Here is a 20,084-nt window from a genome sequence, read left to right as displayed (position 1 = left end):
CAAGGGCCTGGTTTCCCTTCATTGTGTTGTCCACCATTCCCTTGGAGAATGTTTCTTTTATGTAACTGAAGCTGGCTCACTAGCACCTTGTCCACATTCTAGCCTTAGGCATTGGGAAGGAGAAAGTAGAGATCAAGCAGATTCTTTCTGAGAATTGACCAAGAGGTGGCATATTTCAATCCTATCCACATTCCAGTTCAATTCCATTCAATCTGTGTACGTTGATCAGAATGTACATATATGGGGACATCAATCTGTAAGGGAGGATCCAAAAGATACTCTCTAATTGTGTGTGTGACCCATTTCCAGGAGAAAATACAGGAGTGTTTTACTAAAGTGAAAGGGTCAGTTAGCAGCCTCTGCCCCAAATCATGTGATATAGTGCAAAAACTCTGTAGGACCAGAGGCCAAGACAGCTGGGAATGTCTTGGGTCTGTTCAAAGTAGTCATGCAGCCAAGAGATCACTGAGCTTCACAGTTCTTAGCCATCTCTAGGTCTCAGTGCTTTACTTCTTCACTGCCTAGGGTACTCCTTAATCCTTCATCACATGACAGAAGAATAGTGAACATTTATGGAGCCCTTGTTGTGTAATGCACATTTATCTTATTATTTTACATGTATTTTCTCACTTAATACTCTCGACAACCCTGTGAGGTGGCACTATTATTATCCTCACTTTATAGACAAGGTAACAGAAGCATGGAGAAATTAAGTAAGTTGTACCATTGGAATTTTATTTCAGTCTCTTAACTCCAGAGCTCAAGTGTTTATGTGAAGAGTAGTAACTCATTTTACCCCTTGACTGAAATGCTGTACTGGTTTCCTATTTCTATGGTAGCAAATTGCCACAAACTTAGTGGTTTAAAAACATCACACACTTATTATCTTACAGTCCTGGAGGTCAGAAGTCTGAAATCGGTCTTGTGAGGTTAAAATCAAGATGTTGGCAGAACTGGATCTTTTTGGAGGTTCCAGGTGAGAATCCTTTCCTTGCCTTTTCCATTTCTAGAGGCTGCTTGGTATTCCTTTACTCGCAGCCAGAAGTCTCATAACTCTGAACTTTGCTTCCATCATCAAATCTCTTTCTATCCCTCTCCTGCCTTCCCTTTTCACTTGTAAGGACACTGTGATTACATTTAGCACCCAGCAAATAATCCAGGATAATCTTCCCATCAAAATCCTTAACTGAGTCACATCTGCAAATTCCCTTTTGCCCATAAGGTGATATATTCACAGGTTCCAAGGATTTAGGTTTGAACTTCTTTGGGGAGCCATTATGCTGCTTACTACAAATCCTTTTGAAAAGGATATCAGTAACTTATTAATTAACAGATTCTATGGACTTCATCAGATTTTTCTACCTTTGAGCTACCTGTAACATTTGATATTGTCTACCACATATTCTCTCTCAAAACTCTCTCCACTTTTAATTTCTTAATTACCACTTGCCTGAATTTCTACTCTCTTTGATGACTTTTATTTTTCAATTTCTTTGCTCGCCTCTCAATGTAGATGTTTCCCAAAGACTTTAAAAATGATTTATTCTTCTTACTTTTTATGATTTGCATTAATATCCTCTTGCACGCAATTTTACAAACAATCTGTAACCAACATGCAGATAGCACCCACCATTTGTGTCCTCAAACTTGATTTTGTGCTTGAATTTCAATGCAACATTTTAAAGATGTCTGCTAGACAGTCCCCTGACTGTTCTAATCTCTCCAATTCAACATTTCAAACTGAAATTGTGGTCTACTTTCTCATATCTGCTGTTCTCTCAGGCTTAATATTTTTGTTGACAGCCCTTCACCTTCTCAGTTATCCTGTCTCATGAGCTCAGAATCCTCTTCATTCTTCTATCTAATTTGTTCCTCAAAATGTACAGAGTCTAGTTGTATAATATGTTATTCTTATTCTTTGTATTTGCTCCATTTCCCCTGCCATTCTTGCAGTTCTCTTGTTAGGTCTATCTTATTAGCATAGCAGTCTATTTTATTCATTGCTGCCAGATTTACCTGTCCAAAGCTGAGCTCTAGTCTTATTACAACCTTCTACCTCAAACATCTTTTACAGAATTGTCTATTTGTCAGAACATCTTTCATCTGCTTCAACATTATTTCTTCCAATATGCACTTACATACTTTTTCTTCTCACAACTTGAACTTTGTTTCCTGTTCATCACCTACTTTCCTATCTCTGCCCTCTTGCTAATAATTTGCTTTTGTCCAAAACATCTTTCCCTACTATTTATATTTATCCAAACCCAATGCATTTTTGGGATTTAGTTTAACACTACTTCTACCAGGAAACCTTCATTAATTTCTCCCTTTTTGAATTTTCAGACACTTTCCCATCATTTATTAAATTTAATATCTTTTCTTCATTTATATAGCTATTTTTGAAAATGTCATTGAAGGAAAGAATGTATTAGGTTGGTGCAAACATAATAATAAAGCTGCAATTACGTTTGCACCAACCTAAATATTTGATTCATCACTCAGTATAGGTGTTTAAGAAATAATCCTAAAGGCATGACTCTGTAAAATGGGAAAGTTGAAAAAGAGAAATGATTTTCAATTTAGAGAGTAAGACTGAAGTATCAGAGTTCTTGGGTTTGTATAATTATTTAAAAAGGTACGTTAAATATTATAAAATATTTAGAAAAATTAAGAACCTATTTTTAAAATTCAGATATTGATAAAGTGCACACTTTTTGTTATTATTTCCATATGTTCATAGCAAATGCCCTTGTGGGTTTTGAAGCCAACTCCTTGGGTTTGAATCCTGGCCAGGCCAGGCTATAGCTAGTGAGTTATTCAACATTTTTGTTATTTATATTTCTGTACTCAAAAGCTGAGATGTAACAATAGTTACCTCATAAGTACCTCAGAATGCACACAGAATAGAAGCTAGCACATGATAAGCTCCTAGTACATTTCATCAATTATTAGCTATCATTGTCATTTCTCAAAAGTGGGCATAGGTTTAAAAGACTGAGTAGTAGAGTAGATGATCTTTACCATAACTGTGTCCCTAAAATTCTATCAGTCTAACAATAGTATAGCCCTGCCTAACATGTGCCAAATAATCAGGTATACTTTAATGACAAAATCTTACTGGTATTGTTGCTGGTAGGTAAAAATAAGTACAAGGTTTTTATTCAATTCACCGGTAAAGTCTGCTGACAACTAGAAAAATGGTTTATTTTATAAATAAATGGTCTTGGTGTAACATTGAAAAGGAATATAGAAGACATGGTAAAAGTTGTTATACAGTTGATGAATATCATAACAAATTTTCAATTCATGGCTACAGTTATAATAATCTATTTTTTAGTTTTATGTTTTATAATAAAAAACATGTAACTAAATATATAACACTTGTTCTCAACTTTGTTGACACATTAGAATCACTTGGGGAGCTTTGAAAAAAAGTTTATTAACATCATAATCATTGTAACTAAAGTTGTAGCATTCATAATTTTTAAGAGCTCCTAAGGTGATTACAATGCTCAATCAAATTTAAGAATCACTGGTATAAATACTTTGGTTTTAGGACCATGTTGACATATGGGAATGTATATAATACCTGCATATATATATATATATATATATATATATATATACACACACACACACATAAACACACACACACACACACAGAAACAAATTTATATACAGAAATAATAAAATGCTATTCTTTAATTCTGCATGTGTGAATTGTGCTATGATAATAACATTGATCATTATAAGACTAACATTTAATGAACTAAGTGTCAGTCACTGTTATCAGTGCCCTGAGTATATTCCCTTATTTAAAACTCACAATACCCACATGGAGTGTCTATTTTTTTATTTTAATGATGATGAAACTGAGGCACAGAGATGCCAAGTTACTTGTCCAATGTTATACTACTAATAAGTTGTAGAGCCAGAACTGGAAAATGAGGCCTCTAACTTCAGATTTTGAGCTGCTAATCATTTTACCATACTGCCTATGGTAGTAATTTATAGGTTATTAATTAAGTGGTTATAAATGACAAAAATTAGAGTTGAACACTGCTGTGGAAATATAAAAGTTATCAGAGATCCTTATTCCTGTTTACGCATTACTTTCTTTCTTTACTTTTTTGAGATATGGTCTCGCTCTGTCACCCAGGGTGGAGTGCAGTGGCATGATCACAGCTCACGGCTACTTTGATCTCCCCAACTAAAGAGGTCCTCCCACCACAGCCTCCCGAGTAGTTGGGACCATAGGTGCGCCACCATGCCTGGCTAATTTTTAATTATTTTTGTGTGTGAAAACAGTGTCTTGCTATGTTGCCCAGGCTGGTTTTGAACTCCTGTGCTCAAGTGATATTCCCATCTTGACTTCACAAAGTGATGGGGTTACAGATATGAGCCACTGTGCCTGGCCTATGTATTACTTTATACAAGAAAGCTAATTTACTAAAACCATTCAATGTTTTAACATACTTTTAAAGATTAAATGCATCCTGGTTTAAAAGATAAAGTCTGGCTAATGTGCAGAAATCTCAGAGATTATCTGGAAGGTTCTAGTAAGCAAGGAGCTTTCTAAGAGTTTTGTTTTAGAGTAATGTAGGCTGATACATCAAATCTGTTTACTATAGGGATTCTTTGTTCTTTAAATTCAGAAAAATGTTTAGTTAGGATAAAGTTCCACAAAGCCTGCAGATGGCAGCAACTTTCTTTTACTGGGCATTTGCTCCTGCTTAGCACTTTTGGCTGGAGAGTTGACTCAAATTAAATGTAGGACCACAATCTGTGGTGGCTATGTCCTAAGATACGCAAATGGCAGTGTATTTTCTATTTGGCTTTCCAAAAGCAATTTTCTATTGTTGATTTTGAAAGACTATCCCATGCCCTTTATTTGAATAGGGATTGAATTGCATTTGTCTGGATCTGAAAGGAAAAGCTTAGCTAAATGTTAGGCATTCTCAACAAAAGCAATATCAGGGAGCATTCTGTTATCAATCTTTGACATTGCATCTAGGCAGTTACACACTTTTTCTAAATACAGTGACCTGCATGATTTATGTTGAATTCCAAAAGCAATGATCCAGTAAATTTACTAGCAGTTCCAGTAAATTTGCTTCACGGATCCCGCATCTGATGATTGCCTTCTGCTCTTGGCATTTTCTGCCTAATGTACCATATAATATGGTTCAAGTTGCAAGTTTTATTTTGTCAAATCATTCACTGGAGAGGCTAGTGAAGGCTTTTACTGTATATTAGACAAATAGAGGCCACTGCTGGTTCAGGTTACATTGCTTTTGAAGACTTTATTAGAGTTCACAAGAAAGAGTCATCCATACTTCTATTGCCCTTCAAATAAATTTACTTAAATATCTTGGATCTTCCTTATTTTCATGTTAAATTATTTACAGGTATTAAGATTGCTAAATTAAGATAATTCTTTGTGATTAATACCATCCTTTGGATTGGATAACTGGTATTGATGAGAAAGGATGTTTCTGTTAATAAGTTTTAATAGAATGAGAACATTAGCTCTCCAGGCCCCAAATATTTGAAACTTTCCCAGCGCTGTTTGAGTCTAAAGAAACAGAGAGAAATATTTTGCGGATCTGAACCTCCGTGGGTCACCCTCTGACTGCTAGTCAGATAAGTCTTGGCATAACTGTATTACTCAGGCTGATTTCTGACTTTTTTTTTTTTTTTTTTTTTTTTTTTGTCAGTGGGCCAGAATCCAAATAAATATTTTTGGAAGCAGGACACCTTGTTCAAAAGTTGACAAGTTCAAGTAAATATTCATGTTTACTAAGACCAAATGAGATAGAGATGAGCCAAAAACACTTACTTATGGAAACACATTTTCTTTATATAATTGATCCTAAAGGGGGGATGAAAGCTAATGAGCTCCAGGGATTTTCCCCATAATTAGTTTTATATTGTCAAGGATATAATGAACATAAAGTGATACACAACTTATATGGTAGAATGCCTTTACAATTCTGACATGTGAGGACAAGAGAAGCATCTTCTTTCTGTTGATTAAGTGAAGGAGTTTATATAACCATCTCTAGGGATATGATTTGCACTGCAAAATCATTTTATATAAAGATGCTTAATGGAATAACTTTATTTTATGACATAACTGTCATTCAAACACTTTAAAATTGCTTAAAATAAAGAGACTATCAGGATAGTCACTTTCTCTCATTTATAAATGGCTCAATGAGCCAGAGAAATGTATCCTCACTCTCTCTATCCTTAATGGCATCATAGTGAGTAACAGAACTGGAAATAGTAAGTATCAGCAATCCAAATGAATTTGGTTTTAATGCCAAGAATCCAACTTTCCACAGGCCATTTCTTAGAGCCGTAAAATATTATTCCCAATTTTAATTAGAAGTCAGAAACTTGAAATCTATTAACTAATTCTTTTATTCCATAAATATTCCATTCCCTACATTATGCAACAATGCACTAGTGAACAACAGAGATGTGGTTCTTACACCCAAGGAATTTAGATGCTTTCAGGGGAGAGGGAGATAAAACAAATAATTTCAACGTAATTAAAAAAATTATAAACAAGTAATTACAAAGTAATTTAATAGTTATAACCATGCTAATTGTGGTAAACAAGAAGTAGAAGGTGTCATGAAAATATTCAAAAGAGGAGTCTAACACAATTTGGAATTTTAAAAGAGTTCTTTAAAATTTACTTGAAATTTTTTAAAATAAGATTTTGACATGCACATAGCTTACATGTTTCCACTAATGAATGGGAAGCTGTACTTTTACATTGTATGTTTATAGGACAACTATAGAACAAAATATGCAGGGATTAGAAAAAGGAAGTTAGCATGCTCTGTTAGCACAAATATGGATATATTGGTGCTGTGAGTTCTTAACAACCAATCTCTCACACATGTGAGATGGACATACATCCATTTAAGTGGACAAAGATATATTTGTCTTTTAGAAATGAATTTAACTGTAATTTAAATGAATCAAATTTGCTTTTTTGTTACTGTGTAAGAAGATACACAAGACAGAACCATACAAGTAGATTGAGTTTTCCTGAAATGAACAGTTTAAGAACCTGAGAACATTTTCTAGGAAAAAGCATGTTGGATTTGGGTGAGTATAAAAATTGTAGAAAACAAGTCAGGAAAATACGTAATGTTCAGCTCTGTGTGTAGGTTTGTCCACTCCTGTGAAAATTAGAGCAGACTTGTAAAACATCAACATTCTATCCCAGAGTACTAGGGAGACAAAAAGCCATTCACACTTTTTAGATTGAATTCTTATAATTTTCAATATATAAGTGATTTGTTAATAGGAATAGAATTTAATTTTATGAATGAATAGTTTTTTAAAAGCTGGAAAATTTCTGGACATATGAAAGTGTGTGTGTGAGAGAGAGAAATAACAAATATACTGGGAAAAAACACACAGAAAAGAGAAACACAATAAGATGACAAACAACTAAAATGATAAAATTTAATCCCTGAAGATGTAGATAAGTGAATTGCCCTTTCGATGCCAGAAATCTTCCTTTCGCTTTTAAAATATACACAAAAATGCTCTAACTGTCCATGTTTTAGACATTCTACTTTTTAGTAAAAGTTTCTGTTTTTATCTTATATTTGATAGTTGACATACTCTCAACTTTTCTTAGCTAAGTTAACAGATGTTTGCTTATTTCATCAGTCTTATCAAAGGCTCATTGATGATAGGTGTTATTTTTTTATTCAGAACTTTGTGGTTTTGTTTTTATAAAATATAATTCTTCATAATTTGTTCTGAAGTTTATATTGGCCTAGGTAAATTAATCTAAAATTATTCGGTTATCTTTTAAGTTGAACGTGAATTCAAAAATATGACAAACTTTATCCAAATCATTTTAATTTTTCTGCAGAACTTATTCTACATTTTAATTTTTCTGCAGAAGTTATTCTACTATTGCTTAATTAAGAATTTTCTCTTCTTCAAGTAAATATTCAAAAACATCATTTGCTACCTTGCTGAAATACAGTGTATGCAGATGGTTGCTCAAAATAGTCAAATTTGAGAATGTTTTGTGCACATTACAAATAATAGATGTGTTTTCTTGATATTTAACACTTGCCTGGTATATTCAAACATAGTGCTACTGATGATGTTTAATGAGCTAGACTTTCTTGTGGTAAAGAAAATAATCAACAAAAGATTTACTAAGTCTTTGTACCCATAAAACATTATTATTATGCAAAGGATAGTGACCATCTGTTCTTTATCTCTATTGAAGCCAGAATATGAGGAAATAAACTTAAACTGCAGTATGAGGTAGTTGGGTTAGAATAATTGAGGAATTTCCTGACGGGGTTGTTAAACACTGAAATGAATCAGGAAGAGAGGTTGTGAAATCTTGGCTTTTTTTCCCTATTAAATAGAATGATATATTTTTGGTGTATGTTAGTTGTCCTGTAAGCTGATAAAACTTCCTAAGGTTTGGTTGTCTCTACCTATGATTTCATGAAGATGTTCTTTCAAATGTTAATGTCAGAGGGAGAATCATGAAAAATTAACAATAATTAAATAATAGTCAAGATTTATTGGGTTTGTATTATGTAGTAAGCTCTGTGTGAGTGACTTTATTTTGCAGGAACTCTGGGCATTTTTCCATTTGAATACCATAATGAATCAGGTAGTTGAGTCTACACAGATTCTGTGTGCAGCTTCTGTGTACAGATGATGGACGGCTGACACACACCAAATAACTCAATGCTAGCAGCAGATTTGTATAACATTGATAATTCCCTTATTCTATAACAGTGATAACTCTTATTTTGAGAAAGACAGAAATATAGCATAGGAATTGACTTGGATACGTTAATATGACATAGAGAACCTGAACTATGGGTTTCATTGAGTTGTATCAGGGAACTTACTGTTTCTAATGCTGTATTATTGTCTGTGATGATAATGATTATGGATGCTCCTGGCTTCAGAGTTTGCCTTGAATAATTCAGAGAGCTGAAGATAATATTTTCCTTCTAAAAGGCAGAATGCACTTCTGCAAAAGAATGAACCCCAGTGGGTGTCAAAAGTTGTAATCTGGAAAAGAAACCTATGTTTTTAACAGCTCCAGACCTTTGAAGCCTAAATGCCTCTATGTAACTCATTGCCATCTCTTTCTTTTCTGAAACAAACCCTTCATTTTAGGTTTTCAAAATAAGTAAGTCCAAGGTCTTCCTTGAGTTTGCCAGTCCTGTGTGATGAGGCTTATTTTTGTATTTGTTCTGTGTTCTTTTGATTGTAAACTCTAGCAATGGGGATAGGCCTTGATTTCACAACCTTGTAAGCATGCCCAGAGGTTTCACCAATGGGAGATGCAGTAAGTTCAGCTGAAAGAAATAAAGGTGAAAACATGAAAGTTGGCAGTTTGCTGGAATCCCCTGAGTAGATGAAAGGAAAGAACGTTTCTCTTTTTTGATGAGGCTCCCCAGATACACTCATTTTCTTTAGCTATGGTTGCAGTACTGTTGCTGTTCCCATGAGTTCTAGTCTGTTTCATGAAAATTAGAAGTCCCTAAGGTTGAGAGCAGTGAATAAGAAGTCCAGAATTCTGAGTTCTAATTGGAGCTTGCCGTTTGAGTCACCAAGATTAAATTGAGACAGACTGCAAAATTAAAACACATTTTCTTCATGACTTTGAAGTTGTTTCAAACAGCTTTCTATTTTTTTCTAGAGGAGCAACAATCAAAACCAGCACATAAGTTATCTATAAGGCCAGATATTGTCATGGCCTAGATAACTCATGGAATGTAAATTAAGCACCTTGAAAAAAATTAGTGAATAATTTACTGACTTTTATCATTGTCTTCTTGACTGTGTTGAAACTGGTTTTATTTTTTAAACACTGCTGCTAGAACTATCATTCCCATCCATGTAGGCGAGTGACTTTTGATAGTTTTTGGTTTCCAAGAGGACAGTATAACACTGTGGACATTTGTTTGGGCTTTACAGTTGATAGTCCTGACCATGAGCAGTGTGAATTTGGGCAAGCTGCACACTTTTTTTTGCTTGATTGTAAAATGAGGATAATAACAGTACTTAGCTCATGCAACTGTGAGGATTTGAGTTGCTAATTCAGATAAGACTCCTGACACTATTCTTTTGTGCAGGTTGCACTCCATGAATGTTATTTCTTGTATTCCTGCTCTTCCTCTTGCTTCCACTCATTCTCTTCCACCCAACCTGTCTTTGAGTCCCACAGCCTAATGAGAAGCTTTGACTCCAGATAATAAAAACTAATATGAACATATCTGCCTATATTTTTATATATGTTTCAGGTAGTTCATAGAAACCTTGAAAATTATATGGTTAAGAACCACTTTAAGTTAAGTGGGGTTAATTAGGAAGCACCATTCTAGAAGCACTGTGAACACAAGCAAAGGTATAATTTCTACATAGCACTTCAGAAGTTGCTTCTATCCAACCCAACCTCACCAGCCTTTCTAGCTCTGATGTTTGCTTGGCAAGGGATATGGTTGTCCATGCTTGCTCTCATCCGTTCCTCCCACTGTGTGTACCAGTTTCAGGCACCAATCCAGTGTCTCAGTCTCTGAAAAAAAAAGAACAACAAAAAACTCTCTTTCTGTATAGGTTTGTTGCTAGGTTCTGCTCCATTCCATGTGGTTACCTCACCATTTGGCCACAGAGCTTCCTAATTATTTCCATTTATATTTATGTATTTGTTATTCACGTTTCCATTAAGTGGCTTCTTCTGTCTGCAGTGACTTGTCCTAAACTGCCACAGTCATTTGCTTGAACCTGCTACTTTTGTCATTGTTCCTAGTCTTGCTTGTATGTCTCTAGCATTTATCTTTACTAATTGGCAAACTTTTTACAGCTAACTGAGGAGAGCTCTTGGAAACTACAGAAGTGCAAGATTTTCTAACAAAATATAAAAATGACTGTTAATGACGTCACATAAATACCAAGTGAAGACACCGAAACAGAGATATCCTCATATCAATGTTATGGCTATGGCATAGACTTTATTTTAATAATCAGGAGGGAAAGGGTTGGGAGTAAGTGGCTTACACCTGTAATCCCAGTGCTTTGGGAGGCTAAAGATGATGGATCACTTGAGACAAGGAGTTTGAGATCAGCCTGGGCAACACAGCAAGACCTCATCTCTACAAAAACCATTTTAAAATTAGCCAGGCATGGTGGCTCTGAGGTGCTTGAGCCTAGGAGTTTGATGCTGTGGTGAGCTATGATCACACCACGGCACTGCCCTCCAGCCTAAGCAATAGAGGAAGATCTCATCTCTAAAATAAATAAATAAATGAGAAAAACATTAATAATAATAATGAGGTAGAGCAGATTCTACATAGTGCATTTTTTTTAGAATAGCAGAATATAATTTCAAATACTTACTTGGTAATAATATAAATGTTACTAAGAATCTGATCAAGTGGATGGAATTTCCAAAGATCAGGACAGAACATTGTTTTGAGCATTCATGAAGAATACTCACTCATTCAACTTTTCACTTATTAACTAAATATTTGTTGACTACTCCCTAAAAAACCAGTGGTAAAGCAAACATTCTTCCTTTTCTAAAAGAAACACAATAGCCAAACTATTGATTCATAATGTCGATGATACAATAGACAAATGTATACTTTATATATTCAAAGTCATTTTATTTTCATTAAAGTAAAGATAAGTGAGATTGTAACTAGCTACATTTTATTCTGCTTATTTATCTATAATTTTTTTTTATTTTTAAAGTTTTTTTGTTAAACTTTTTACTTTGGAATAACTTTTATTTACAAAAAAGTTGCAAAGATAATACAGAGAGTCCCCATATATTCATTATCCAGTTTCTATTATGGTTACTTTTTTATATAACCATGGTAAATTTGTCACAACTAACAAACCAACATTGGTACATTACTAAACTCTGTGAACTAAAGTTTAGATTTTATTCAGATTTAACTAGTTTTCCCACAAAGATCTTTTTTTCTGTTCCAAAATTCAGTCTTGGGCTATAAATTGTGCTTAGTTATGTCTCCTTAGTCTCCTATGGTCTGCGAAATCTTTATTTTTCATGATCTTTACAGTTTTAATGGATATTGTTCAGGGATTTTGCAGAATGTTCCTCAATTTGGGTTTGCCTATTGTTTTGTCATGAATATACTGGGGTCATGAGTTTTGCCTCTGAGAATACCACAGAGGTAAATACCAACCTTATCACATTATATGAAGCGGTACATGTTATTAATATGATATCATTATTGTTAAATAATAAAATTTCAACGAATTTAGTTTCAAACATCTAATTGACTTTTACTAGTGATCCATGAACTGGGCAGCATCTAGTCTATAAAATAAGAAGGATCTCTGATGAGCTAGACAGAATGAGTTTTATAGGCAGAAAAAAAGGCAGGGAAAAGCAGGAACAATGAACAAATAGTGGTCTGGTTGTTTTAAGATTACTTTTCATATAAGGGTGTAAATAAAATCTTGTTGGCTTGATGGCATTTGGCTATCATCTTGCTCCATAGTCTCAGAATGTCAAATGTCTCCTGATTTTGCAGGTCAGCTATCTCAATTAAACAATTCAGATTTTGGTTTGACGACATGAAACCTTAGCATGAGTGACTATGTTGGGCTTGCTGTTTTTTTCCTTAACATTACTGATATTGAAACTCATCACACGACTGAGGTCGTGTTTTTCAGGTTTCTCCACGGAAAAATTACTTACTCTTCTTTTCATATTCAATTTTTTAAAAACAAGTTGGTAAGTCCAGCTTACCCTTCAAGGAACACGGGATGTAATATTGTTTTAAGATTATTTGTTCAGATAATCAGCAGAACCTTATCCCAAGGCATAAGGTAAAGTGCCTTTAGTTTCTTAGAGAAAAGGTCTAAATACAAAAAATTAGCGGGGCATGGTGGCGGGCGCCTGTAGTCCCAGCTATTCGGGAGGCTGAGGCAGGAAAATGGCATGAGCCCGGGATGTGGAGCTTGCAGTGAGCCGAGATTGTGCCACTGCACTCCAGCCTGGGTGACAGAGCAACACTCGTCTCAAAAAAAAAAAAAAAAAAAAAGGAAAGAAAAGGTATAAATATAGCTCAGCATTACTGTGGATCTCCTGATCTTCACTGAATCACTCTTCCATGTTGGAGTATGACATTTGGAGCAGAAATAAACATATTATTTTCTTGTCCATCACTTAAAATGAATGGGCACCAAAGTAATATAGGCCAATTTTATACTGACATAAAATGACTTTATACAAATCCTCATGGGGACACTGAGCTAGATCTCAAGATTGTGAGTCAATATATCCCACTATCATGCTGGCCATATCCAGACTTGTAGTACTGTGTCTGGAATTGGTGGGTTCTTGGTCTCACTGACTTCAAGAATGAAGCCGCAGACCCTCGCGGTGAGTGTTACAGCTCTTAAAGTGGCACGTCTGGAATTTCTTCGTTCCTCCCAGTGGGCTTGTGGTCTCACTGGCTTCAGGAGTGAAGCTGCAGACCTTCGCGGTGAGTGTTACAGCTCATAAAGGCAGTGTGGGCCCAAAGAGTGAGCGGTAGCAAGATTTATTGCAAAGAGAGAAAGAACAAAACCTCCACAGTGTGGAAGGGGACCCGAGAGGGTTGCCACTGCTGGCTCGGGCAGCCTACTTTTATTCTCTTATCTGGCCCCACCCACATTTTGCTGATTGGTAGAGCCCAGTGGTCTGTTTTGACAGGGTACTGCTTGGTGCCTTTACAATCCCTGAGCTAGACACAAAGGTTCTCCACCTCCCCACCAGATTAGCTACATACAGGGTGTCCACAAAAAGGTTCTCCACCTCTCCACCAGATTAGCTACATACAGGGTGTCCACACAAAGGTTCTCCAAGGCCCCACCAGAGTAGCTAGATAGAGTGTCATTCAGAAACCCTGAGCTAGACACAGGGTGCTGATTGGTGTGTTTACAAACCTTGAGCTAGATACAGAGTGCCCATTGGTGTATTTACAATCCCTGAGCTAGACATAAAGGTTCTCCACGTCCCCACCAGACTCAGGAGCCCAGCTGGCTTCACCCAGTGGATTCCCTACCGGGGCTGCAGGTGGAGCTGCCTGCCAGTCTTGTGCCGTGTGCCTGCACTCCTCAGCCCTTGGGTGGTCAATGGGACTGGGCGCCATGGAGCAGGGGGCGGCGCTCGTCGGGGAGGCTGGGGCCGCACAAGAGCCCACGGAGCGGGGGTAGGCTCAGGCATGGCGGGCTGCAGGTCCCGAGCCCTGCGCCATGGGGAGGCAGCTAAGGCCTGGCGAGAAATCGAGCGCAGTGCCAGTGGGCCGGCACTGCTGGGGGACCCAGTACACCCTCCGCAGCCGCTGGCCCGGGTGCTAAGCCCCTCATTGCCCGGGCCGGCAGGGCTGGTTGGCTGCTCCGAGTGCGGGGCCCGCCGAGGCCACGCCCACCCGGAACTCCAGCTGGCCCGCAAGCGCAGCGCAGAGCCCTAGTTCCCGCTCGCGCCTCTCCCTCCACACCTCCCTGCAAGCTGAGGGAGCGGGCTCCGGCCTTGGCCAGCCGACAAAGGGGCTCCCACAGTGCAGCGGTGTGCTGAAGGGCTCCTCAAGTGCCGCCAAAATGGGAGCCCAGGCAGAGGAGGCGCCAAGAGCGAGGAGGGCTGTGAGGACTGCCAGCACGCTGTACCTCTCAGTACTATTTTATGGTCTGTTTATCTTGAAAGAGATAGAAAAGGATATAATCTTTGACCTAGGCCTAACAGCTATTTTTTTCTTCACTGTTATTTATTGTGCACTATTATGTGCTAGACCTTCCCGGTATTTTTTTAAACTCTGTCTTGCTGACAATAGTTTTATAAAATAGTTGTTAGTAGACCAGTTTTACAAGGAAACTGAAACTTAAAGAGGTCGATTAACTTGACGATGCCAGTAGGCTGTATATAGGGCTTAAAATAAGTTTTCTGTATTCCAAAGTGTACACTTTTCTACATATATATGTAAAATATGTAATTAAAAAATTAGTTATAATAGCATGGGTTCTTGATAGTTATTTTAGTAACATCATTAAGATTACTCTATAATAATTAAGATTAATAGCCATTGTATTTGGATAAAGTCATTTGGTGATCATGATATTCCTAGATCCAAGTAAATTCTGAATATTAGTATATTGCCCAAATCCTCCAGGTAGATAAAAAATTATTACATTAAGAAGCATTCAGCTGAAGTTGGTGCTGGAGCAATCTTATGTCATTTTCCTCAGAGTGCACATTTTCTGCTAATTTTGTTCTTGTAAACAAAACAGATGTTTTGATGTTTTTGTAAACTGTCAAGGTACAGGGAAAAATCAAATCAAAGAGCCTGTCTTGAATATTGTTTGATAGAAGTTAATATTTTAGGCATTCAGTTCCTGATTCTCAAAAATACTTAAAAATATTATTAAAAATCATTGAGTATGGAAAAACCCATAAATTCCTGTGAAGCCTTGTAAAGTTATGTTCCTGGTAGCTAAAAAAAGGGGTGAGTTATGCCCAAATATGCAGTTGAAAAGTCCATTCCCTATAGTAATTTGGATAACCCTCTCTAACTGAACATAAACCAGAATAATTGGTCACTTCTCTATACCTGTACTTCTTTTAGAAATGGCTTTAAGTAGTCTCACATTATTTAAATTAATTGTGAAGTCACAATAAAGTCTGCTATTGAGAAGACAAGTGATGGTCCAGATTTTTAGTGTCTTTTCCTAACTGCCCATCTGGAATTTTACACAGAGAGGGTGCCAGGCAAATTTTGAAGTAGGTGACATTTTTTTCCATCTTTCTCTCTACCATCTTTTTTACAGTTTTTCCTTCACTGAAAGCACTTTCTATTATTACTTAGATTGTCTTGCCAAATGGAAAAGATCTAGTCTTTAACACCTTGTTATGAGTTAGTTAACTCCGTAACTTTCCCTAAAGAGTCTGCATTTTTTTTTTTTTTTTGAGACAGGACCTTGCTCTATCGCCCTGGCTGTAGTGCAGTGGCAGGAACATGGCTCACTGCAGCATCGACCTCCTGGGCTCAAAGTGATCCTCCCATCTAAGCCACCTGATTATCTGGGACTATAGGTATGTGCCACCACGCCTGGCTAATTTTTGTATTTTTTGGAGAGATGGAATCTTGCCATGTTGCCCAGGCTGGTCTTAAATTCCTGGCATCAAGTGATCCACCTGCCTTGGGCTCTCCAAGAGCTGGGATTACAGGCATGAGCTGCTGCACCTGACCTAACAGTCTGTATTTTAAGAGAGAAACCCTTAGTAGGAACTTGATTTAATGGTATATTTTCATGCACAGTAGTATTTGAATAGAAAAAATATTTTGGCCAGCTGAAATGTTAAAATATTCAAAATCTATCCATTTGTAAAGTCTGTCTGTGATTTATTTAAAAAATTATCTACTTTAGCTACAAAAAAGAATGATGAGCCTACTACAAGCCTGACACTGGGGCTATCACAGTGGTCAAATTCAAACAAAGATTTCTGCTTTCATGGAGTTGATATTCCAGAGGGAGGATACAACAATAAGAAAATATGGCTGGGCATGGTGGTTCATGTCTGTAATCCCAGAGCTTTATGATGCTAAGGCAGAAGGAACACTTGAGGCTAGAAGTTCAATTTCAACCTTGCTGGTCAAGATATAATAAGACATCATATAATAAAAACTTTTTTTTTTTTTAATTATCCAGGGATGGTAGTACATGCCTGTAGTCCTCACTACTGGGGAGGCTGAGGTAGGAGGATTGACTGAGCCCAGGAGTTTGAGGTTACAGTGAGCTATGATTGTGCCACCACTGCACTCCAGACTGAGCAACAGAAGGAGACCCTGTCTCTTAAAAAATAAACAAGAAAAAGAAAACACACATATATATATGTTAAATGATAATAAGTAAAAAAAATAAAAATAGGAAAATAAATGGTGTGTGTATAAAGCGATGGGATTGGCAGGAGAAACTGTCAATGATGAAAACATAAATATTTTATATGTGGTAATATAAGAAAGGAAGAAAAAAAAGTGGTCTACCTTAGAGTTATTTTTAATAGGTTGAGGGGAAAAGCAATAGGTTAATCCATAACGTGCTTCATTTTATATCTCATTTACATTTCCTATATTTTTAAAATAGGACCTTTATATGCTAGGCAATACACAAGCACATTCAATATGTTCTGTTAGTTAATTCTTCAATAACCCTGAAACTTTGGTAGGATTAGCTTACCTCTATTTTACAAGTAAGAAAACTGAGGCTCAAATACTTTAGGTAGCCTATTTAAGATCACAACATTAATGACAAAGACAGAATTAGGACTCAGGATTGTATGACTCCATAATGCCTGCCTGCTTTTTCATCTCTGTTACATTGCAGTCTGTCAGCTCTTACCTTTATTCCTGTCTCCACATCCCCAGACTTGTAGTCCAATCATGTGATGGCTTCATTCTGAAGGATTAGGCTCATTTCTGCTCTTGAACTAATAATAAAGTAGGTTGAATCTACTACTTTATAAAAGTAGGTTGAATCTACTACTTTATAAAAGTAGGTTGAATCTACTACTTTATAAAAGTAGGTTGAGAATTACTCCAAAGAAATAAGATAAGTCAGGAACGGTAACACATATATCTTTAACATGTAGCTATTTTATAATAATTATTTACATGTACAGTCACACATAGACACACAGATTTACTTTTTCCCTCTATTTTCCCTAAGCAATAAGCATGGAGCACCCATCATATAAGTGAAGGTATATTAGTATATAGATAAATATTCACATGTATTTAGATGCATTTCTTTTTCTAAGAAGAGCACATAATTGTGTTCAAAATGTTCAATTGTGCATTCCACTTGTGCTTAAAACGGACATCAAAATCTGCAAATTCAATAGAAATTAGAGTCTATTTGTGAAGATAGTGACAAATGGGTGGACGCTCATTTTAGAATTTGGCAAATTTTTCTTGGAAACTTCTGCTATCAAAGCAGAAATCAAAGAGTCCTATCATCTTCATTAATCCACTCAACAAATATTTATTGGGATTCCTTTATGTGCTAAGCACTGGATATACATGCTGCCAAACATAGTACAGACACAGTCTCTGATGTCACAGAACTTGTGGTGTAGCAGGAAACATAGAAAATTAATCATTTCAGTTCTTAAGAGTATCATGAATGGTGAAGTGCAGGTTGCAGTGAGAGTGAATCACAAGGCTATGGCATGGACCAGTGGTCATGGACAAACTCCCTGCGGAGATAGAGTTAAAACTGAGACTGGAGGATGAATGAGTCAATAAAGTGTCCAATGGAAGATGGGGTAGGTGGGATAACTGAAAATAGGTTGAGATTAGTATTTCAACATTCTATAGGCAAGAGAGTACATGTGAGTGTGGAGAGTAGAAAGATTAGAAACTGATCCTCTTATGTTTTATAGTCCATGTTAAATTTTTTTTTTTTTTTTTTTTACCTTATCCTAAGGAAAATAAGAAGTTAAGGAAATGTATTATGGGTAGAAGATGTGACATCGTTACCAGGTCTTTAAAACCTTCAGTTGCAGAGGGAAAAGTGGATAAAATTAGAAGAGAGAGAGTCAGTTAGGATGACATTCCAGGGATATGGGTGAGAAATCCTGCTGGCTTGGAGTAGGATTGTATCAGTGATGATGGAGAGAAATAGAGGGATAAGAGAAACAGGAGGCAGAATTGACACAACTTGGTGGTAGTTTTGATATCTATTATACTCAAAATCAGTCTCTTTGGCCATGGTCTGGGAAAGAACTTAAAAATCAAGGGCATTGCTGGATATCAAAGACAAAGATGTTTCTTAGGGAGCAGGTCTCTGAGCCCCTTAGGGCAAGTAGGCAAATAATTCAACAGCTTTTCTCACAACTATACTTATTTAAGGTGACTCCAAATGAGCCTAAACAATCTTATAGACATTATCGAATTAACAGCAGGACATGATTTTGAACGAGATAGAGTGGCCAATAAGATGATTTGATGCCTGCTAAAAACTACTTTTTCTCAACTTTTGGGAAGAGATGCTAGCCTCTGGACCAGCTTGGTACCATAAGAATTAAATAAGCCTTATAAGATAGGTAAGTCCTCAGTTGGATCTTAAATCCCAATCCAGTAGACTGTGTGAGAAGGCAGGCACTTCATTGTGGTTTTTTGAAAGATATTTTTTAACCCAGAAAACTACCAAACTACCCAGAACAATGTGAAGAGTTTCTGAACAGCATGCCTGTTGCAATGTGTAAAATTAGACTTTCTGTTACTCTTTTGCTACAAATATGATTTGGACATCAACCTTTTGATTGATGGAACCTGACTACTCTACTGAAGGGATTTGACAACTTCCCTTTTTGTTGATGCTTTACCTGTTGCTGTAGGAATGACTTGCAGAAAAATGGGTATGGGTAATAGCATTCTCTTGAAAATAAGTTCTTGCACAAATGGGCAGAGATACAAATCTCATTAAAAAGCCAGTGAAAATCAGGCTACAGGCCAAGAATGACTGAGGGATGATATTAAAATAAATGAAATAATTTTTGCTTTCCTTTCATTTGCCTGGGGATCTGTTTTCCTATAGCTACAAGGTATATCCTCTTGGGTTAGTGATTTGAAAAGCAATGACAGAAGTTTAGAGATTGCCTCTGAGGGATCAAAATGTTTTCGAGATACGAGGACAGAACACTGAAAATGTGATGGTCTGAATACAATTTTTGCAAACCAGGTTAAATCAGGAAAGTGATTTGCAATATTATTCTACAGCAGAGAACTTGAGGTTTTATGGACCGTTAATTCCAAGTGTTTATTCTTATAGACTTTCTTCATTTGCCTCTGCTTACTTTCTCACAAAGTCAGCAAACCTGTAAAGCATCCCATAGTTGTTCATCTTCTGCAGATATGTGGTTTAATGAGCTGACAACAGACCGTTGAGCTCTTTAGTTGGACCAACGCAAACCTATTTCTATTCTTTATACTTTTGGGGTGAATATGCAGAAGGATTTTTATCCCTATTATTCTACTTGAGAAATTCTCGTACAT

At 36.5% G+C, this 20,084-nt stretch overlaps 1 long non-coding RNA gene across 2 annotated transcripts in view; it reads left to right on the top strand.

The window, feature by feature from the left end:
* Window positions 1–910: 910 nt before the first annotated feature.
* LOC134739660 (uncharacterized) overlaps window positions 911–20,084 on the top strand; it is an 89,450-nt gene continuing 70,276 nt past the window's right edge. For both annotated transcript variants that reach the window (XR_010126531.1, XR_010126532.1), the window contains exons 1-2: window positions 911–976; window positions 16,002–16,120. This is a non-coding gene — a long non-coding RNA (uncharacterized LOC134739660). The remainder of the gene's footprint in view (window positions 977–16,001; window positions 16,121–20,084) is intronic.

The sequence above is a fragment of the Pongo pygmaeus genome, chromosome 5 (genome assembly GCF_028885625.2).
Source record: "Pongo pygmaeus isolate AG05252 chromosome 5, NHGRI_mPonPyg2-v2.0_pri, whole genome shotgun sequence".
NCBI classification, from domain to species: Eukaryota; Metazoa; Chordata; class Mammalia; order Primates; family Hominidae; genus Pongo; species Pongo pygmaeus.
The sequence above is the reverse complement of the archived record's forward strand: the minus strand, read 5'-3'. Positions and strand labels throughout refer to the sequence as shown.